Raw genomic sequence first — 23,202 nt, 5'->3', positions numbered from 1 at the left:
AGATGCTGAACGAATCCCACGTGCAGGCTTGTGAGAGGGGTGGCTCAGCTGCTCTGCCTCATGCTCCCCAGCCCTCCCTGATTTTGTGTCCCAGAGACTCTCAAAGATAATTTTAGTAAAAGGCTGTTCTGGGTGCCCTTTGACTCATCTGTTTACAAAGTCACAAAGTCTCTTCTCATTATTTTTCAGGGATCAGAGGGGGCAAAAGTTTAAATATTAGCTCAGTTATTTAAACCCTGTGGCAATGCCAGTCTGCTTGGCACATAGTGTTGAATCTAGTGATAAGATATTCAGTCGACTGATGACCCTTGCAGCGCTGTAAGAAATATGCTGATTAATTCTCTGTGAGGGATAGGAGGGACAAAGCGTCTTCCATGTTTTATGACAATTGCTAATCAAAAAATCTGCCAAAAACGTGGGCTTAGAGATCTATGCTGTTGCCCTCCAGCAAACCCTGATTTCCCAGAGTCTTCTAGAGTGTTCCTAGATAAGCAGTACTGCAGATGAATAACAAAATAAAAAAAGAGTTCTCCAGCTTTGTGCTTCAAAATATTTTCTGGTATTTAATTACATTTTTGTCCACTAGATGGCTTTTCTCTCCCTGCCTGCAACTTGATAGAGCAATTGGAATTAACTAAATGTAACCTATCTAAAATGGTATTACTTACAGCTGAATTCAGATATTTGTAGCACTTTGGTCAAAATTTTCTATTTACATAGAGCATGCAGGGCATGTATATCCTGTGATGAAAATTTTCCTACGTGGAACAAATCTTCTGTTGGCACAGAGAAAAATGCAAGTTAAGATGTTTTACCAAATTGTTTGCCAACAAACATTGTTTGCTTATTATATGAAATTATTAAAGACCACAGGGCACATAATGTGGTTATTAAGTCTCTAGCAGTGACACTGAAAAAATAATGTAAAATCTTCCAGACCTTGTTTTGGTTTGATTGGGGGTTTTTGGGAATCAGAAACAGAGGAGTTCCTCCCCTTACCCACCCAGTCTGTAGTATAATATTAATTAAGGATGTTTGGAAGCAAATTTAGGTTCTGCAATCATTATAATTAAGTAGGACAGATGGACAGAACTCTGCATTATGTGGCTTAAGCCAAATCAAATGGCTTGCCAAAAAAAATTGTGCTATTTACATTGAGAAAAGTCTCAGTTTTAGTGATTGTGTGAGTTCCTCTGACCACTGATGAGATATTAGCCTTTCCTGTTGACTTTACCGCATGGATGAGATAGTGGTCAAGAGAAGAGTACCCTGAATAAGTAAAATATGTGGTATTCAGGTTATGATAACAAAAATATAATAACACATCCCAACAAGCATTTTATTATTATTTTATAATATTTACTCTCTTAAAAAACATAACACGGTAAAATTAAAAGTAATCACCAGGCTGATGTTCACAATTTCATTGACGAAAATAAAAGAGAAGGTACAATTTTATATTAAAAAATTGTTCCCAAGAAACATGCTTATACCAACAAGTCTGATGTAGGTAAACAAACTAGATGAAGACAAGTGAACCAGCACTTGGGATTTGGGGGATTTCTGAGAGAAAGTTACTGCAGGAGCCTGCTTGGAGATGCAGTTCTACCTTTATAGCTAGTAAGTATTTGTTCAGTGGGAAACTCTCATTTTTAGCTGTTGAAGCAGAGCAGCTTGTTTTTTTTCCCTGTCAACTTCCTGATAGTCACGGGAGGAAAAAAGAAGTAGTGTTCTCATTTCAGCATCCCTAGCCCTCCTCCTTGCTTCTCTGGAAGATGAAGCAAGCAAGCTATTTCTGTTACTCATCTTTTCCTTCAGCATCCTTCCTTCAGGATCTTTCTCTCTTGTGAATCATTCCAGTGCCCATTCCTGTCCCCAAGTCTAGCTTTTTTAAGCTTCAGCTTAGGGGGCTGTTGGGTTTTCCCTGCACGGCATGGAGAATAGGCTGGGATCTTGGTAATCTCCATCAGTAGGTGCTGGTGGATTCCAGTCCACTGGGATGGAGGAGCTGAACAACCACTGAAGTTATTTCTCTATGATTTGGGAAGCCAGTGTTGCTACAGTTTGCACTCAGTTTAAGCTTGGCAAGGCAGTTTTTGCTGCCATGAAGTTTGGTTTTTATTTCTCTTTTTCTTAACAAAAGCTTAGATTCTGTGAGAATCCATGACTGAGACCAGTGTACATACTTGCCAGGGAAATCTTGCAACTGCAAAGCATATGAGTGGATTTTTAAGCCCCATTTGACTAATACCAGAAGGATTGGTGTGCTATTTTATTTGATGCCAACACAAGAAAAATGCCATGTGCTTTAAACTGAAGGGTTACATTTACTTGGGTGGTGCTAAACTGAGGTGAGTCACTGTGTTAAAAGCCCTGGTATGGTCATGGCCCTGGGTCATGGAGGTCTTCAGGCTGAGCCAGCTATTGTGCTACCTGTCATAAATGAACGAGGTGGAGGAGCAGCTCTTTCGGCTCGGGGGAGAGCTGACATTGTGAGTGCAGGAAGTGTGAAGCACTTGCTAATCCAGTGGCGGTCAGCTAAGCACTTTGGTCAGAAACGGTCGGGGTAACACACAAGCTTAGATCTTTGAGCCTCTAAACTACCTTCTGACATCAGTTACAGCAGTATAAACCCATTGACTTCCGTAGTATTACTACACCAGGCTTATTCCAGTGCTCCCAACAGCAGAGTTGAGGCAACACTAGGGCGGAGAAAGAGGTGAACAGAACAAAACTGTGCTCTGCAATTTTGACTATGCACACTTTCAACCATTTGTCTTAGAAGAGGATGTTCTTTCTGGCCACCAAGAATGAGGCCACAGTGAAGCCTCAGTAGCACTTCTTCAGGCTCATCAATGCTGACATGGAAACCCTTCTCTAGTGTGCGAGTATGTGCATGCTACTGAATATGCAATAGTAACAATCCCATTTTTTTAGCTCCACCATACTCCAGTCTAGGTATCTGCTGATCATAGCCAGAAGAGACCATGTGAAATCCTTCAAGCCTAACTAGAACATTCCAGAAACCATATTAAAAGTAATTAAACAGTAGAAATGCTTTAGCTCCGTTTAAAAACTGTCTGGGAGGTGATGTGTGGGGTTCCTGTCCCTGACACAGTGGGTACCTGGAACGCTGTGAGACCACAGCTTTTGCCAAGTGCAAAGGTAACTGGGAAGAGCCAGGTCATGCTATTCTTCAAACTTACTGCAGCAGCAGATCCAAAAGGCAATAAATAATAGCTCAGTCTTACCTGTGCTGATCTTAGGGAACTTGGGATAAGGAAGCAAAGGTTGACTGAAGTCACCTTTAATCCATCTTCAATCTTAGCATTGCCCGAAGATTTCCTTTAACCAGCACCAGTTCATTAGAGTTCTGCAGCACTTGTTCCAAAAAAATCCCAAACTCTGTCACAGCAAGTGCTCAGCTGGAGGCAGGCAGGTCGTGTACAAATCAGCTACGTTAGCTCACAGTTTTTCTGTGCCACTGTGCACCTCTGTAAAGACCATGCTGAGGTCCTTTCAGCTTCTTCATTGGGCCTTTGATCTCTGCTAGCTTTGCACATTCCTCTCTCCATGTCAAAGAAAAATGGTTTTTATGACTGAGGAAATCTGTAAAAGAGATGTTACTAACTCAAACACCTCCACTCTGTGAAGGAAATGTAGATTTGATGACTTTTATGCATCTGAAATGCTGTTGCCAAACCTGTGCTATGAAAAGTGAGGGAAAACATAGAAAGCTAATAAAAACTAATTGGTGACACCAGAGCAAGAAGATGTGCATGTCACAGATAATAAATTTGGCTCTACACTAAACATAAAAGGGTTTGCCAAAGTTTTTGTCTGTCTTTTCAATTCAGGCAAAGGTTTATGTTGAAAGTTGCCATCCAGGTTTGATCTCAGGTTGGCCCGAGCATGGAATGACTCTGCTGACCTGTCCAAGCACAGCAGCTTGGCTAGGCCTCAGGACTGATTTTTCTCTGAGTAACCCCAGAGACCACCCCCCTCCTGACACAAAGATTTCAGATACACAGGACTTGCTGTTGCTGCCCTGCAGTATTGGATCAGCTTCCTCAACACAGTATCACCTTGCTGTTGTTTCCTTTTAAACCTGCAGAAAGATTACAGCGTTTGTTCTCTGGGTTTGATGTGATCTGGTTTTGCTTACACCCTAACGATCAACCATGAAAAAACTGAGTGACATATACTTGTTATGAATTAGTATATGCTGTTAGTTAAGCTTTTGAATGTGTGTTTAATTTTCAGGTGGATGCATAATTAGTCTGTGACCTGTTTAGTACTGGAAACTCATTCCTTTCAAAGACGGAAGAAAAAAAGAGGTTATAATCAAACCAAAATGAAAAATACGAAGGACTCTTTTTCTGAATCACTTTAAAAAAATTTCTGAACAAATTTGCTTTCAAAGTAGTTTGCTCTCAGTCCTAAGATGACAACTGCCAGCAGCTGGCTGGGAAAAAGCACAAGTTAGTCTGAAAAGTAATAAAACTCACATGACCTGAAATTGTACAATACTGAGAGCATTTGTAACCACAGCTAGAGTAAATTGTCATTCTGGAAAAAACTGTGAAGTGTCTGGGGGTTTTCTTTGTTACAATTTTTCTTAAAAGGGATTTTCTTTTCCAGAGGCAGCAGCAGAAGGGATTTTTGTTGGTTACTTTTTTTTCAAAGCTTAGTGATAACAAACAAGCAATGTGATTTTGGCAGGAAAGTATCGCATCCCGTGTTAGAGAATAAATTGTTCCCTTGATGATGTACTGAGTGATTACCCTTCTTGGATTTATGGATCTTTCTGTATATTTGCATAGAAAGTCATGACAGCACCCTTTTAGCTGATAACAGTAGCACATTGTGGCATGTTTCTGCATGTCTTAAAACTCCCTGGACAAGCTATTGATCAGGTAGGTCACTTCTGGTGGAGCAGACAGTCATTCTGTGCACTCTTTCTTGGATGGGAGATAAGTCTTTTTGCTAGTCTTCAGGGTCCTGTCTTCCCTTTCTCTTTGCATAGAGTATGGTAGCTTCAGAAATCTCTCGTCCTTTTTGTTTAAGATTTCTAGTCTGACACATCACAGGGAAAGCAAGAGAAAAAGGAAAAAGCACAGCTTTTTAAATGGAGGAAAGTCAGGCCTCTTACTTGCCAGATTAAAAAAAAAAAGCAATGCTTGTCCAGCTCTGCTGCTTCAGTGTTGATTTCAGAGCTAAAAATGATGCATGCCTGTTATATTGGAGTGGATTTCTCCAGAGAGCATATTTTCATTCAGATTCATGTAACTATTGACGAGGAACAAGGTTAAATTGAGCCTGTTTAAAAATTAACCTGTTAAAAAAAAAAAAAAAATTACATAACGCAGTGGCACTCTTCAGGCAATCCTTTAGCTTTCTAGCATCAAGTCATCTGTGTCATGGTGTGCAGGCTGTGTTTAAAGGCATTGCATTCCCAGCACTTCCTATGCCTGGGAAGTTCTGTGCTGTTGCTTGAAACTGGTAATTCTCTGATGATTTTTATATTGTTATAGTGTGGAAACAAGTATGCACACTCATTTCTGCACTTATTTTCCTGGACACCATTTTTCAAAAATACACCTTTAAATGTGCCCGTTCCTAATTCCATGTCCCTAAAACAGCTCAAGCAACGGATACAGGAAAATGCAGGAAACTGTAAATGCTTTAGGAATCCTCTCTGTCAACACAGCTACCTTCAAGGCTGTGTTTTGACTGTCAGAGCAGGGGCAGGTGACGGAAGCACGTTAGGAAGCAGTAATCCATAGCTCGTAGTAAATTTAAATCCCCTCGTTCAGAATTAGCTGATTCCTGCTGTCACGAAAATAGAGCTCAGTAAAGGTTAGATCTCATCTCCTACTGTATTTTCATTCAGGTTAATGTTTAAGCCGTGCCGGTGGCTGTGTCCAGGGGAACAGTGGGTGCTTGTACAGCTGTAAATGGCAAGAGGCTGGGTGTGTGGGAGCCCGCCCGTCAGCTGTTTGAGCCCGGCGAGCACCTTGGCTGCAGCTGGCCCCAGTCCTGGCGTCCTGCGAGCGCTCGGCTCCCCGCTTTGCACCAGCTCGCTCATTGGTCGCAGCTATCGCCCTCCTCGCAGCCACTGCTGCTGACAGGGTATCTCTCTTCGGCTGAGATTACTGCGTATGACCTACTTTGAAAATGGTGTGAACCAAGGTTCACAAATTGTCTTGGAAGGGTGCCACGAGGTTGGTGTGCAAACATGCGCGGTCTGGGAGGCTTCTGGCGGAGCAGAACTGGCTGTCTCCGTGTCCTTCCAGATGCAGTGCGCGTTCCTTTGCCAGCCCTGGCTTCACAATCCATCTTTGTGCTCTTGAGTGCGGCATATTGATTTCCCAGGCAGGCCTGCTAGGTTAGAGAGCCTCTGGCCAATAAGTCCTCCATGCCTTTTTGCTCTCAAAACAGCTGAAGCAGTAATAAAGATGAATAAAGGGTTTCAGGCTGAACTGTCAGCTGAAGCCTAGCAGTAGTAGTAGTAGTTGTAGTAAAAGCAGTAGTAGTGGTATCAGAATACAAGTCACAAAGGAGAGCTAAGCAGTGACATTTTATTTACACAGTTCATCTGTTTACTCTAATCTGATTGTTTATAGTATAATGTAAACTTACAATTACCAAAGCTGCTTTCCCTGCCAGATGAACAGTTTAACCTGTATGCCATTCCAAAATACTGATAGAGGAGAAAATTCCACAGAAAGGAACAGCCTGTAGAATTGCTGTACAGGTCTGGGATTTTTTAAGATTTTTTTTTTCTTCATTGTCTTCCTTATATAATCTCTGTGCTGCAGAGGAAAGTTTCCACAGACTTAGATCATATACAGTTGCAAATCTACTCGAAAGATAAGGCTTTTTTTTTTTTTTTTTAATCCCCTTCCCAAGGCTGATATATTACATACCTACTCAACACAGGGCTGCCTGTTATCTGATAAGATAATTAGCATCAGACACGAGAAGAAGCATATGTACTTTTAAAAGGAACATTACTGAACATTCACAGAGAGTTAAAGAGCATGCTTATCAGAGCTTTTCCATGCAGAAGACTTGTGCTAGTATTTGACTTTGGGTCAAGAAGTCCTTTAATAAATTAGCAATGCAAATGTGTTTTACTTTATACATGTGGAATTTAAGTGTTTGGGACAGCCACAATAGAGCACTTTGGGGCTTTTTACATATTTGACGTGGGCCAAGAGTTCTAACTCAGACTCTGAGTATTTTTTTGTTTGTTTTTTTTATCCTCTGTAAAGACATCTGTTCTACATGGCTCTCCACCTTGGCTGCAGTTCAATTTTCACTGGCTTCCATGAACTCCATTATGAAACCCAAGTGCAATCCTCTCTTTGCACCAGGATCAGCCTGTGACTCCTGAACACAGACCTGCAGCTTACAGATGCCCTCAGCCACCTCTCCCAAAGCACATGGCTATGGTGAGCAGCCACCACCTTGAGGAAAGTACACCTCATCCTCTAGCTTGCCCCTCCCCTGCTGATTGAGTCACAAGTCCTTGAAGCCATGCTTTAGTACTTTAAATATAGAGAAAGCTGAGACAAAGATCTCTATCAGCTCTAAAAGCTGAACAACCACTGATGCTTACCTTATGTGAGGTGGACTTTGCCAGTTGCTAAACAGCTAAAACGATCCATTGATCCATGGTGATTGAAAGGGAAGAGGCAGGACCTGAAATGAGAACCTGACATCTGACATTTGTTGGTCCTGTTTTTGAGGCAGCTGGCCCAAAGGCAGGAGCTCCTGTCTGAGCATGCCTGATGGATCTGCTGCAGCAAACCCTTCTGGCCTGACAGTAGTAATAATAAATCCCATAAATGAGCTGACATTTTGGCCTGGCAGGGCCTTTCATAAGCATCAGCTGGGAGAAATTATTTAATGAAAAATTTTAATAGATTAGTAGTTTGCCATTGAGTTGTTACTTGTAGCATAGAAGGCACTGGTTTTTTTTTTAGTGGCGGTTGTTTTCTTTTAATAGCATATGTGGAGCTTTCTGGGGCATGTGGCAGTGTTCCTCACCTAAAAAGAGGGGATGGGACTCTGAAACATGTGTGGTGTACTTGTCACTTCCATCATTTGGTGTGACTGTGCAAGATGTGATGACACCAGGGGAAACTGCAGCCAAAGCAGGGGTTCAGTTCTGGTCCCTGTGACAGGGCTGCTGGCGAAGGCTAAGTGTTTTCAGCCTACCCCAAAGGAGGCACAGGTTGTAGCAGGTAGGAGCATCAACTGCATGGGAAATGCTTCTCCTCAGAATGTTTTTCCAATTAATTTCAAATGAAGAAATGGTCACTGATGCAGGGACAAGAAAAACCCTACCTGATAAGTCTCCTTAGTCTGATGGAAATACCTGATGCATCAGCTTGTCATGCTTTGCTGTCTAAGCTATCAGCCATTCTGTTGAAGAAGCAGATTGTAAAAAGCATGTGGTTGGAGTGGTACGAAGCAGGCCAACCCAACATTTCTTTTGTGCGGCCTATGGTTTTAGAAAACTTTTTGGAATAAGAGAACATATCAGGGAGACAGAAATGCAGCTACTGCTAGGCATGCTCAGCCTTCAGCTCCTGCTCTTCTGTCTTCTCCCAGTTCCTCCCAGAAATAAGAGAAGGCTTGAGCAGAAGACCTGAAAGACAGTCAGCGAGTACCAGTGGCAGAAATATTGCTTGACACAGACATAGATGCAAAGTACTGCAATGTACCTTGCCACTGCCAGAGGCCTACTTATCTGACATTGCAGAAGGAGCTTAATGTTGCTTTATATACCTCGTCTGACATTACTCACTTTGTCACATCTTTTGTATGAAGTGGTTTTTTTCACAAAAATCATCTCTGAAACATCCCAGCCACTCAAGCTAAATTGGGAGAAGAAACGTAACACAGTCTTTCCAGGTTTGAGCAAATGGACATGGAAATGGGGTATTTGGGGCTTCAGTAAATGGAGGTTGTGATCTCCCCCTTTGACTTGCATCTTCCATCTAATCTTCCAGCTAATGTGTGGTCTGGTAAGATTCACTCATGGATCGGTCTTTCAAAGAGTGAGATCCTAGAGTTACCTCCCAAACTTTAGCTATCCTCTGCTAATCAAGTTGACAAAAATTAATCTCTAACATCAGCAGTGAGGCAGCCAGTAACTTGATCCCCATTACTGAAGTTTCAAGGTAGATCAGGGTACTGATACCGCCCTTGTAACTTTTGCCAGTGAAAAATGGTAGTGCATAATTTTTTGTTGGATCACTCTTGATATTTGATACTGTAGATCATCAAATGCTGCTAACATGTATGGAGGAACTGTGCATATAACTGGAAGCTCCTTGAAAGCATTCTGTTCCTTCTCCTAAGGTGGAGCCAGAGGAGTTACAAGAAGCAGTTGTTTTCCTGTTTCCAAACTCCTCATCTCTGGAAGCTGACAAGGCTTCTTCCATAAGCATGTGAAACCATTGGAGAGCTGAGGAGATCACATAGTGAACTATAGTGCCTGCTTTTCTGTAGATGTTATCTAAGTTTTCATATTCATTATTGCAAGCATAATTACTGCCTTCCTGTAACTATCTCAGTGGCTACCTGAAGCTGACATTGCACTGCAGAACAACTGGCCAGAAGTGAACCAGACAAGTCAAAGGTATCAGTTGTGTTAAACAGCTGTATCAGTGTTGCTTAAAAATCACATGTAAACCAAATGGATTTTACTAGATAAAGACCATCTTATTTGCAAATACAAAATCAATTCCTAAAAGATTTAAGCTTAAACCAAACCAGACATGGTTTAGCACTGAAATATGAGAATGTCCATGTCTTCTACACTGGTTTAACCAAAATGGATTTAAAATTATGCCTTTAGAAAAACCAGGATACTTCTTCCTAGTAGTTTAGACCTAGATGATGACAGTAGAAGCAGAGGAGTGCTTTGAAATTCTTCCTTTCATAACTATTCCAGGTGCTGAGGGCCTTTGTTTGACATTTGTTGCACCTCTGTGAACTTTTGGGCTTTAGTATTTGCCTACAGACTATGCACAGAAATAGGAAGACTCCATCTCCATTTCACGAGGACTAGACTGTTGTCTTTGCTCTGATGGGTGCAGTGCAGCTGTGATGGTCCACATAAAATGATAACTGCATTTGCAATCACATGCTCAGAAAACTGGAACAAATGGGAGCAGGCTGTCCATTTACCATGCACACATTGCCATGGGTCTGTTCATAAATGTCTCCCCATTTTTTTCCTCCCTGATAGGCATGGAGGTTCTGCTTCATTGCATGGAGTCCTGGGTAGGTTTTCAAATTTGATCCTGGAAGGCTTCCAAGGAAATGGCCTTTATTGTTTCTGAGATTGGGCCACCCTTTATGATCATGAGTGGATTTCACACAAGCAATGAAACTGTCAAGCAAAAGAAGGAAGCTTCTGGACACAGGACTTTTGAGAAGTTTTATCTAGACTGAATGATTTCTGCAAAGAGTAAGATGTCTGTAGACATCATCACTTCCCGAAAATGTCAAACTTGCTCTGTAAGTTATAGAAACACACAAGTGCAAGTGTAACCCCTACAGATTTAATCAGGCTCTTTCTCCTATGGGGTGCTAAGGAAGGAAAAGTGGGAGAAATTATTGTTGCTATTTTTACATGCTTGGGAGCTGCTAAGCGATTATAATAATGGGAGTCATAAATTACTTCACCAATGCATTTGGAGATGAGACAGTGAACTGACTCCTCGAAGGAATACAGGATATGTAATCTGAATGGCAGACGCTGCAAGGGAGAGGACTCAGGCCCTGAGAAAGGAAAACTGTGGGTGAAATTTGATTTCTGTTCTGTTCTGCTTTAATTAGTTTGTGTTGCAAGCAAGGCAGGCACTGCACTTGCAATCTGCAAGTTTAGTGAAAGCCTTTGCACCTGCTACCTGAAGGATGGTTCCGCAAAAGAAATTCAAAAGTTTATTCAGTGGATTCTTTTTTTCTTTTGCTGTTCCCAAAAAAGAAGCTCATTCATATGCACTTGACAGTGAGAGGTAAATTTTCTGTGCAGCACAAGGTGACTTAACCACATGATTCTCAGGAACAGTAGTGGGAATGCTGCAGCAAAAGCCTCATGCCAAGGCATGTGAAAGCATCTGTAGATGAATCCACTGCCCTGTGGCAATGGGAATCCTGGTCAATGACTTTTTTTGTGAGTGCTGAAACAAATAAAATCCATGACACAAATCTCCTGTCTGCAGCACTGTGATTCTCTGTCTTTGAGATTCTGTGCAGACTTCTTCCTGGTGCATTGCATTAATATTAAATTAACAACACGCTACTCACATGGAACTTACATTCTAAAAAAAGCTCACATTATGCTGTAAGCCTTTATTACAAAATAATAGCAGTCGTGAGGTTAAAGTTTGTTCATACAGTTTTCTATAGAACATCTGTACATTTTTTATGGAGGATAAAAGCTACGTTCCACGTGTAGCTTAGTCATATGAATATAGATAATGAGTAGTTTATTGAATTTCCTTTTAGATTTTACCAATCACTTATATTCATATAAAGCATGCAAAACATACCAGATTTTCATAAGTGGTACTTGCTTTTCAGAAACTCGAATTTCTCTGTCAGTGTTCTGCAGAGGATGTGACCTGATATGAAAAGGACCTATTCCTGTAGGATTTAGCTTGTAGCTAGAGGCATAAATCAGAGATTCTCTGAAGTCGATTGTAATCCACACTGGAGAGAATAAAGAGGAATCACTAGGTCCATATGGAGCAGGACCTTGAAAAGCTTTATGAGGACCACATTCACTGGAACAGTTACCCAGCATCCAAACCATGGAAGCCCACACAGGCTTCAAAACCAAAATATTTCAGGGCTTTTGTGGCCTTCCATGATGCAGAAGCTGGACAGGATTTTTATTGAATCTGGCCTTAAATAAGCAAAAGAATTTTGTAATCAGTGCATGGTTTAACAGGAAGCCAGAAAAATTCTTTTAATATTGGAATGATATGGTGGGAAAGCTTAGCCCTAGATACAGTCCTGGCTGCTGAGCTCAAAAAAAATTTGCCTGCAAGCAAAACTATCTGGGAGTACAGTAAACTCCTAATTAACCTGAATTGGTAAAGGTATGTATTACAATGTCAGGTTTTTATTCATGTGTATATAAGCCATACCTTACTTTTCAAATGCTGACCCCTCACCCCACAAAAATGTTTTCAAGACCATAAACAGACCTGATCCTTGAACCCTGATCACCCTTCTCTTTTTCCTATATTATAGAAGCACTTTCAATTATTGGTAGAGAACTCTGGATACAGTGCCAGAGCTCCTTAATGCCACTCCAGGTGTCAAACAGCAGGGACTATTAGAAAGCAATCTGTAGCAATCCTCAGCCCTGATGGTGTTTCAGCATCAATCCTGAAGCAGTTGCTTGCTGTATTGCTGGAAGTCTTAAAATTTTGGTAGAATGCATGTGGAGCAGCAAATAAGTGACCACTGCATGATGACTGTAGATTCAAAAGGGATTACTACATTATGCTGTGCTGTGAACTTGAAATTATCCCAGTGTTCCCCAGTGAGACGTGTGCCGTGGTGGAGCCAGCAGGAGGGACAGGTAGTCTAACTGCAATTGTTTTTTCTCACCTTGGAGTTCTGTTTTCATGTTATAGATGCAGAGATTTGGGTGGCATTCAAAAATGTCCAAAGGAACATTAACCAACATCTGAGAGCATTGTGGAGACTCAGATAAGTGGACAGGGCTCATTTGGGGTCTAGATGAGTGGATCTGAGCTCATTCCTTTAGCTTCAGAGTATATCTGTAAGTGATGATGATTTCACCTGGAGCAGCATGTAAGCATTTCCATAAACAGGGTTTGCATTGTGTAGCAAAATCAAAGCTATACAGTAATAACTACCCTGCAGCTAAATGGATGCTTTTTCCACAGCTGAATCCTTAGAGGGATGATGTAATTTTTAGTCATTCATTGCCATGTGACTTATTAAAACAATTAACAGGCAAAAAAAAGTGGTTCTTTTGAGTGGTTTGGCAAAGGCTATGCAGTATGAAGTTCAAGCAGAGTGAGTTTCTACCTCTGTTCGTAGCAGTGTGTGAAGTGGCCAGGGCTGTGGTTCTCTTCTTAGCTCACCCTCTAACTCACTGTTTGACCTTGGAAAAGTCTCCTGGCCGCTTTGGGTTTTCAAGTCATTATGAGCTCAAAACTTGTATCAGCTTCTCTAAAAGATTTGCGGGCTCTCCAGGCAAACCTGGGTCCCACTCCAGGGTTGGGCCTGATATGTTTATGATCTGAGCCCTGTGTACACAAGGTTTGAGGTTTTGACATGTAACCAGATGAAACATAATGGTTTCAGCTGAGTTTTGCTTTGAATTCTTGGATTCAGCTGTACTCCTCACTTAAAAAGAAGGCCCAAACGTGGCAGACCTAAGTGAAGAAACTGTCCACTGAGGGCTTCTAGGAGACAACTGGATAGTTTCACTTAGTCTGATCTAAAATTAAAGCTCTAGGTGTGTAGTTAACTGTGGTTGTATATCCAGTGCAATTGCCTGTACCCTGTTCCAGGAGGAGATTATGAGACACAGGTGCATAACATTTAAAACCCGCACAATGAAAGAACAGCAGACAAACCTGGAAACCTTGTAAGTACAACACAGATTTTCCCTTTTTGAATTGCCTTGCCTTGCCTCTATTTCTTCCCTCCCAACCATTCCAACAGTACTGTTCAAACGTAACTTGTGATTTTAACAGTGAGCTACCACCCTAGGACTTGGAGGATGAGTCTTTTAGATTTCTTGCAGGATGGTATATCTATCCTTTGTTAGTCTGGTCACAGCTTCACTCAAAATGCACCTCATGTCCATTGTCAAGGTTTCTGTGTTTAGATCCTACTTTGCTAGAGCTGTGTGTCTCTGTCTGGCCCTGTAGCTGTACTCTCGACGTGCAGATGTTTTTGAGGTCTGTGAAACCAGTGGAGCCTGACATCAGCTCTAGTTTGTCAGTGATTTAAACTCATTTCCGTGCTGTAGTGCTGTGGACACTCCAGCTTATAGCCCACACCTTGGCACACAGTTAATGTAGATAGCTAAATAATGCAGGCTTAGCAGAAGAGCTTTTCACAAACAATTGTTATTTTCTTAGGCAACATATTTCAAGGACGTGAAGGCTGGGTGAGCTCTGGGTCACAATTTGCTCAGGCTGTATTTGCACCACAAGCATGGAATCAATTGCCAGTGCTAGATTTAGCTGGCCACACCATGGGCTGTGTCCCAGCTCAGAGGAAACCCAGGTACTCCCCCCTAGGCTCCTGTGCTGGAGGGACCCTCAAGGGCTGGGCTGGCTTGGGCTGGTGTCACAGCCCTGATTCGCATAGCCACTGTGCAGGGGAAAGGAGCACGGGACCTTCAGGGCCAGCTGGCTCATGGGGATGTAGCTGCTCCCCAGCACTCAGGGGGGAAACTTCAGAGGGCAGAGTCTGGCACTGCATTGTGTAACTTTATTTTAAAGAACTAACTGTCATTTTTATATGGAGTGCTTGTGTGCCAAAAATGCAGCTCTTTTTTATTTAGTGAAATATCCTTTGGAAAACTGTAAAATCATGACAGGTTTTTGTATTTATTTTACATTCAGTTCAGGATTATACACCATCAGCTTTAGGGCCTTGTAGGAGCCAAGAGAATATAAAGGTTGTCAGAAAATTGGAGGCTTTATACCAGGCTGTTCTGATTTAACTGGCAGACCATTTAAAGTTACTGAGATCGGAGGAGAAGCAGAGCTTTTCAGAATTGTCAGTCTTGTGAGTGCTGCAGTTTCTGACTGGCACCCACTCTCCAAAGTACTGACCTCAGCACCGACAGGAGAACGGCATCAGCATCTTTAAGCTGTATTTTGTTATTATTGTTCAGAAGTTTTGCCGTTTCTGAGTAGATGAATTTCCCCTGGAGATGTAGTAGCATCTGGGCTTTCTTGCAGCTGAGTTTAAAGCTGCCTGGTTCCCTGAAATGAAGTGACAGCTTTTAGTCTTCGACAGGAACGTGTGAATGTATTCGGGTTAATTTATAACACACAGAGAAGAAAATTTATATTAGGGGGGAAAGGAAGGAAAAAAAAAAAAAAAAAAAAACAAACACGAAAGAGAAAAAATCTTTGAGGGCTTCATCTGCCCAGGGAGGTAGTATAATGCATCCACATACTTCAGTCCACGTGAGCAGAGTAATAATGGGATACACACGCGCACACACACACGCACACAAGCTGGGATCCTTTTCAGTCAGTCAAATTATTCTTTTGGTCAAAGGTATTTTTCTTAGTTCTAATAATAAACAGTGAAATCTTGGGTTAGTGCAACATACAAAGATAGACTTTAATATACACAATGCCTGTTACGTAGAACTGTTTCCAGTACACAATGGCCACATTGTTTCTCTTCTTTTTTTTGTTTCCACAAAAGTATAAAAGAGCATCATGCTACAGACAGCACATTTTAGTCTGAAGTGGAACTGGCAGAGGATTTCAATGGAAAGTTGATTTATTTCAAGGGATTATGGGAGTCCAGGGATAAAGCTGGCACCCGGCCACAGGGAGAGCCCTTGACCTAGAAGCAGGAACAGTTTTCAAAGCTGTACATGTACATAACTGAGCAGAACACTTTAATTTAGTGCAGAGCATAACCTGAATTCCTTCTCTGAGGGAAGATGAAAGAAAGAAATTTTACTTCTTAGTAGGACGTTGGAAGCTATATCCAAAGCTCTTTGCCTATTTTACATCTTATTCTGCAGCATTGCAGGAAGCAATTGTTTGTGACAAAAGGCCACTTTCTTCTCTGCTTAACTGGGAAAGCAAATTGAGCTGCCGCTCATAAAACCGACTGGATACAGAATTAATTTGCTTTTCCTGATAGATGAAACAGGTTAACAGACCACTACAGGTTACTCTCTAAATCAACATATGAAACATAATTTCATTGTCTTTCCTCCCCCCTTACTCTAGGCCTTAAGCAGTAATTATAAAGACTTTAAATCTCCCTAGTGATATCAGCTGGTTAAAAAATTTGGATCACAGGAATAATGTAACCCAGAGTCTGCTTTCAGCAGCGTTGTTCACACTCCAGAGAAGGCAATTCTATACAAAATACTCTTCCATAACTATGCTCTATTAATTTTAGTAGTAGTTTTCAGTAAGCTTCACATTGGGATCCACATCATCAGGCCTATTCCTTAGTCAGAAGGTACAAAGCATAACAGCAACAAGACTTTAAACGTGTCTTTAAAACACTATTTTGGAGCATTTTGTGAAGACCGTGTATTATATCAAACATACCGTAGTAATTACATTTACTAAAACTTCCTAAGTGGTAATAGGCTTCTAGCTTGGCTGCCCTTAGAATCTGTCATAAACTTCAGCCACCTAATTAAGTGCTTTATTCTGCAGCTTCCAGTCTGGCCAAACAACCACGGGCATCTGTAGGTATCTGACCTGAATCAAGGACTCTGCGTGTGAGCCCTGTGTTTCCAGACAGTGCGTCTGACTGATACTGCAAAACCACAAAATGCCAGATGGTTTCAACATATTACACAGCTCTCTGCATGGGCATCCAGCGACAGTGTGTGCCTTCCTGCAAAATTTCACATGCTGAAACAACTTCTTGCAGTGTGGAGACAACACTGTGCCTGAAAACAAAGATTTAACGACGTTGGCATTGCTCAGCCTCTTGTCAACTTCTGGTCTGGGAAAAACTGTCAGCTGTTCTAAAATTAGAAGATGACATAACATTGGCTAGAATAGGGCATAGGCTGGGTAGGCTTCTTCATTATCAGCGTCCTTGTTGAACTTTAATCCTTATTTTATGACCCTTCTGCTTGTTTGGGTATAGCTTGCATCATGGGCACAAACTGCCCATCATGGCATATTTGCACAGTGAGTTTGTTCTGTGCATTAAGATGAGACTGGTCAGCTATAACAAGTGGGGACTGAGAGGCTTTCCCACCATCCAAACTGTGGCTGGGTTGGATCCCACATTAGGAGGCCCTTTCGCTATGTTACCTAAAGCAATCTTCACTGAGACCACCAAATCCCCCTGCATGCTAACTAGTCTGCTGGTTTCCTCCTAACTTGCATACAAATACCCTGGATCTCTAGGGAGATGAGAAAGAACCATGGAGCCAGCTCTGTGCAACAGAGGGAGCCTCCTTCCTCAGTGTGTACATACACCCTTTTGTCAGGCTCTGGAGGGCAGGCCCTGACCCTTTGCATTTCCTGAGCTAAGTCTTTCAATGCTGTGAAGTTCTTTAAGCACCCAAAATATGCCTCTGGGTGTACTCTGAGCTGGCATCTGCAAAACTGATGGGGTTGGTGCTTCACTGCTTAATCTGTGAAGGAGGAAGAAGACAAATTTGGCTCTCAGAGGAGAGAGGGACATTCAGCTAGTCCTGCTTCTTTAACACATGCTGTCAAGACGTAGATATGGTACCCATGTGTACCTAGCTCCAGGTAAAAGGAATGCTTTATTTTTTAAACGTTGAAAAAAAAAAAAAAATCTTTGTGCATTGAATGCTTCTTGCAGCCAGGTTACCAGGGACATTCTGTGAAGAAAACTATGCTTAAACTAATTTTCAGCTTATGTTGTAACACCTCTCCTTGGCATTAGTACCAGTAAGTTTATAATCAGATACATGGCAGCTGCACCACTGGGCCATCAAGGTCACTTTTAATTCACAGTCCTGTCTGTGGTTTGGTGGAGAAAAAGTAATTATGAAATCCCTTGGGAAAGGGCTGTCTTGATGTGGCCAGGCACATACCAGTAGTAAGCATTTATATAGCATCTTTTCTACTGATAGTAATTAATAAAAAGGAAGAACAGAAACATTTTATGTAGCTTTTCCATAGCAAGAAAACATGTAACTGATTTTACTGTGTGTTGCTTATAATTACGCTCTTTCCTATCTACCAATTACAGCAAAAAACAGGAGAACTCTAATGACAGTAATGTTAACTGAATAAAATTTTAGTTACTTTAGCTTTAGTGAATAATTTGTCTTCCTCAACCTGATTTACTAATATCTTAGTTGACAAGGCTCCCCATTCTGTGTATTCATTTTGTAGTTAGAGAGGGATTGTTTATAATTTACAGTTTAAGTCTGAGTGCTGTTATTTTGCACTGTCAAAGAGCATCTGTTACAGTAGATAGCTCTTCATATGCTAGTGCCACAAAAAATAAAGCATACCAGCCATGTTAGCTGCCAGTTTATGAGCACCCAGTAATGTTCAGCTGTGTAAAGGGGAATTTCTTTTGAAAGGGCAGAAAATAGAATTGCATAAGTGAATTCTGTGCAGAAATCTACAGTGGGATGAGCTTGTGCAGGACTCATTAACACCAGCTGTGTGATCCAGGTTCAACACTCTGGTTCTCTTTGTGGGGTAAAATCCAAGCTAAAGTTTGTTTGTAGGCATTTGATTGTTACCTGATCATCCCTACAGACTTCCCAGTGTTTTAACCACAAGTTTTCCAGAAGATAGCCTACATACTTCCTGATTCTGTAAGGAGAATGTATCTAGAAGATCTGATTTAGCTACAACTATACACAGGCAAATTCTAGCATAGTTTTCATGGTTGGCTTTGTCAGTACAGACAAAGTAATTCCATAGCACATTGGAATTAATGCCGTTTGCCTTGTGACAAAACCCCAAACCTTTTCAATGAACTCTAGCAAGAGACTTGTATTTAGGGCTGGTTATGAAGCTTTACTTCTTTTAAACTTGATTATATGTCTTTATTTCTGTCTGGTTTTTTGCCTGCTGAGAAAAGTAAAAGCTGTAGTTTATGAGGCTTCTTTGTACTGTACCTTGGTGAAGGCAAGCAAGGGCTCTCGACAGTGAGCTGGCACTAGGCAGCTCTCATCTCATTTGCCCAAATGGTACTATACAAGGTTTTACCACTGCTGATAAGATCCTAACCCTTGCTCAGTTGTGCTTTGAACTCATAGATCATACCATCACCACAAGTATTATTCCTCTCTCTACAGAAGCCTTAGTTGTGACTTCATAGATCAAATCAAACCATATACTGATTATAAGTGCAAAACTGTGTTTACTATGGGCTTCCTGTGCACCTAAAATTTTAGCCTAGCCAGCTTTAATGGAGTTCTTTATTTCAGAGTAAAGCTGATCATCTAAAGCCCAGAATATCAGTAGCCCATCTTGATGTCGTCTGTGGTTGTGGATCCTCACAATTTTATGAAATCAGGTCTCACGTTACCTGTTAGAGACCACACAGCCAGTCAGTGACATGTGTTGTACTTTTTCCAGCTACTCATAGACTCATGAAAGTATGAGGTTTAAAAGAACATGAAAAAATGTCTTCAAATGTAATAACAAAGAATTGCACATTGCTAGTTACCTCAAGCACTTATTGTTCCCCTCTACCTCATGTTTCCTTTGATCTACTCTAAAGTAATTGCAAACTTTGTTAAAATCCAAATTCCGCAATCTTTCCCCCTGCCCCCCAAAGTGTCCTTTTGCCTTGGACTCATATTTTGAGAAGCCTACTTCTTTTGTGTTACTAAAATGCCAAGATTGTAATGGAATGCTTTATTAGGTTTCCAAATGCTTCTGGCCAATAACAAGCAAAGTTCAGCTTAGTAGTTTTAATCTCACAAACATCAAATCTGTTTTCCCTGCATGTGAGAAGAGCCATGCAGCTCTTAAGAAGATTACAGCTATAAATTCTAACATTACAAGGGCCAATACTTTCACAGTCCAAATCAGGATGGGTTATTTTATGCAAGTTTGTCCTCATGTGAATTTCTAATACTATTCCTTGAGTTTTGACTAGGCTTCCCCCTCTTCTTATCCCGCTGTATACTAAGGTATGCTATTTGTAGAAGGTGAATATATTTCTTTTTCTTTTATTCTGCCTTTCTACTTTATTTTAATGTTAAGAGGCAAATTATATCATTTTCATTATCAATGCAGCTCAGAAAACCATCTGTTGCTCAAAGACATCAGGATCAGCAGTCAGCCATCCTCAAAGTAAGCAGCTGTAAATCCAGAGTGACTATACTTTCTAAATGCAGAGAGGCTTTTACATTAATCTCCTGGACTTGCTGAGTAGCTGGTACAGTGCCCAAACGCAAGTAAACTCCATTAGTAAAAATAGACATGATATGGCACTTCAATATATGGCATTTAAACGTGTTCTACAGAGCAGAAGTGCTCGGTTCAAGTCCCAGATACTCTGTTGTTCTGTTCTGCACACATGATTCAGTTATTTTCCTGGTTGTCAAATACCTTGTAAAAAGCAATAGCAGTGTTTTATTTTCAAAAAGATGCAGTACTGCTGTCATTTACACAGGTGTAGATCAGGAGAAACTCAGTTGACTTGTTAGGACTCTGGAAGTTCAGCAGCTCTGAAAAATTACACTTTACAACTGTCACTGGAAAGCTACTGTGCAAAGCAGCTTTAATGTTCATGTGTTTTGTACATGCAGAATTACATGAAGCATACTATTACAAGCAGATAAACGTTTGCAAGAAACATACTTTTTGGAGCTTTGCTCTTCATAACAGGGTGTGTCTAGGTACATTAATTTGCAGCCTAAGACTATGGGCAAGTTTCCTTCTTTACCTCCTTTAGCAATATAGCAGGCTGCACCTCTTTTTTTATGGCAAGCTGATCAAAGTCAATTTATTCAAGTGCAAGTTCTCTAAGATCCCTGTGCTCCACTGTGTAACAGAAGGGCTTAGATCTGGGTGTGGTGTTCTTGACCTTCTAGTCTTTTGTCTTTCCAGCCTGTTTTGCTTCCTCTGTCTGCCCAGTTTTAGCCAGGAGAGTGATCTAAAGAGACCCTGTTTGTTTTCTGTGCACATTATGATAGGCTGCCATTGTGTAACGACATACAGTATGCAGGATAAACCACCCTGCTTATTATAGTGTAGTTAAAAGGCCTGTCACTATTTCCATTTCAAATTCCTATTTTCAGGAGTTTACTACTGAGCCGTAACAAATTGCAGGCAGGAAACTTGGCAGTCACATTCCCAGCCTAAGAGCAAATGCTTCTACCAAGTTTAAATAAATAAATTAATTAATATTAATGGCATGTGCTTCCAGCATGCAAAATAAAGGAGGTTTTGTTATTGTTTTGTTTGTTTTATCCTTGAAACAAAAGATGATGATTAAGAAGAGTATTTACATACCAACCACCGTTATACAAGAGTGATACATCAGACCAGGAACAGTGTTATCAAATGATGGAGATGAGTATCTAGTGGTCATTCCTAACTCTCCTAAAAGGAATACCAATAAGGAAGGGCTATCAATCAATGCATAAAAGGTATTAATTCCTACAAGTTGGGAAGAGCAAAAGAGAGTTGTATGTCATAAATACTTAAAATGCTATCAAACCCCAGCTTGATACCCATGGTGGGTGAGAGTGAAATTCTTTGGGGTTAGCTTAAAAGGAAAAAACATCAAAGAAAACAAAATAGTAACACCGCAGAGTGGAAGAGTTTGAAGTAGAATAACCAACAGGTGAAACATTTTAAGGGTAAATGTATTTTCAGTATATTTTAACAATCCAGATTTTAATTATACAGCCAGACATTCAGAGTTTGAAGTCTTGAAATAATTAAAAACCAATTTTTGGTCTGTTGTCCAGACAGCAGGGATTTCAAGCTGGGAAATTCTTCACACTTATCTTTCTGTTCATTGAAGATTTGAGTACTAGAGGGAATCTAGGAACTAGTGACCATAAACTACACTAATTCAATGTGCTACTAAAGGAAAGCGCCACTTTAAGAGTAACAGATTCAGACAAAGCAATATACTGGAACTTAAGTCATCCATTACTTGGCTAGTAAGAAGCATTAAAAATGTGAACATGTAGAAGGCAAGTCCTCAGAAAGCAAAATAAAGAGGGAGTAGCAGATTCTTCAAGAGTAAAAGTGGCTTGGTCGTTGTTGGAATTTTTTGTTTTGTTTTGTTTTCAGGAAATTATAATTTTTGTAGGTTGAAATAAGAAAACACTGTTATTTCACTTTTGGAGAAATCCACCTTTTTGCCCCACTTATTGTTTGCCATTTCTGAAAAATCAGCTGGCCTCAAAACCGCAGTCTCTTCTCAGAACGTAACTGTTCTGAGAGATATATCACATAATGGAGTATTTCACTGCATCATTTACTGCAGACAGCATAACCTGTGTGCCTGTGCTGTAAACTGCCTGGGGAGGAAACTTGGCCTTACATAACTGACTTGAGCCTCTAGTTTGAACAGGAAAGGGGTGCTGGTCCTCATTTAGGGATCTGAGGGATTATTAGAATATGAAATTAAAAAATATTTTAGAAAATCACCAAAGGAAAAACTTTCATTTCCAGCTACAAGGGGATTTTGTGATCTTATTGGCGAGACCTTAAATGTGTGCAAGGTTGAGATAAATGGGTCTTGGTTCACATAAATGTTTTTGGAGGCCAGACAGTGACTCTTGTACAAGTTGAGCCTTTTAGGGACAGTTGTAGAGCCTGCAAGCTCCTCTTCTGCAATTTTCAGGATGATTGGGGCTCGAAGAAACTGTTAAACTTGGCAGTGACTCATGCTGAGCTTAAAGCTTCTGGGAATGTTCTGGGAACCTCTGATACTCTGAAGAGACTCTAGCAAGAGACAACACTGGTGCTGGGATGCTTGCCCAGATGATAAACTATATAGGAATTTCTGTACAGCTGATAAACTCCACTCAGGACCCTATGAAGTATATACGTTGTGTAACAATACCTGTAGGCTCTCAGAAATACCCTTGGGGGCAGCAGCCACTGGTATTCAGTACTCACAAGGTCTGTCCCCTCTGCTCCCTCCTCCCAAAGTGGGTACCTGGTTTGACTCAGAATTGTTTGAGGAATTGCTTGCCGTTTCCTACCCTCCCTGCTCCCCCCTGCTATGCATTTTTAACCAGCAGGGGGAAACAGGAGGGCTCAAGAATTAGAGGACTTATATATATGTGACACATGATGAAGACACTGCAAAGAATATATCCTGTCATATAAACATGAAAAAAAAAAAAAGGCTGAAGTCATAATGCAAGAGTTGCACGGTCTTTTAAATATGACTTCAGTTTGGAAGATTCTGGGGTATGGTTTGAGCTCTGTCTGGAGATGGATCACTTTGGAGATGAGGGAGGTGGTGGTGCCTCTATATGCAACT

At 41.0% G+C, this 23,202-nt stretch overlaps 1 protein-coding gene across 4 annotated transcripts in view; it reads left to right on the top strand.

Annotated features, from left to right (window-relative positions):
* ATXN1 (ataxin 1) overlaps nucleotides 1-23,202 on the top strand; it is a 343,223-nt gene that overhangs the window by 88,573 nt on the left and 231,448 nt on the right. The window contains exon 4 of one of the 4 annotated variants that reach the window (XR_011149138.1): nucleotides 4,264-4,324. The exons of the other annotated variants lie outside the window; for them this stretch is intronic. The gene's annotated coding sequence lies outside the window, so the exon portion shown is untranslated. Of the gene's footprint in view, nucleotides 1-4,263; nucleotides 4,325-23,202 lie in introns of those variants that run through there. 4 annotated transcript variants of the gene reach the window in all.

Source organism: Aphelocoma coerulescens, chromosome 2, assembly GCF_041296385.1.
Source record: "Aphelocoma coerulescens isolate FSJ_1873_10779 chromosome 2, UR_Acoe_1.0, whole genome shotgun sequence".
Classification (NCBI taxonomy): domain Eukaryota; kingdom Metazoa; phylum Chordata; class Aves; order Passeriformes; family Corvidae; genus Aphelocoma; species Aphelocoma coerulescens.
Note: the sequence above shows the minus strand (reverse complement) of the source record. Positions and strands in the feature narration are given on the sequence as shown.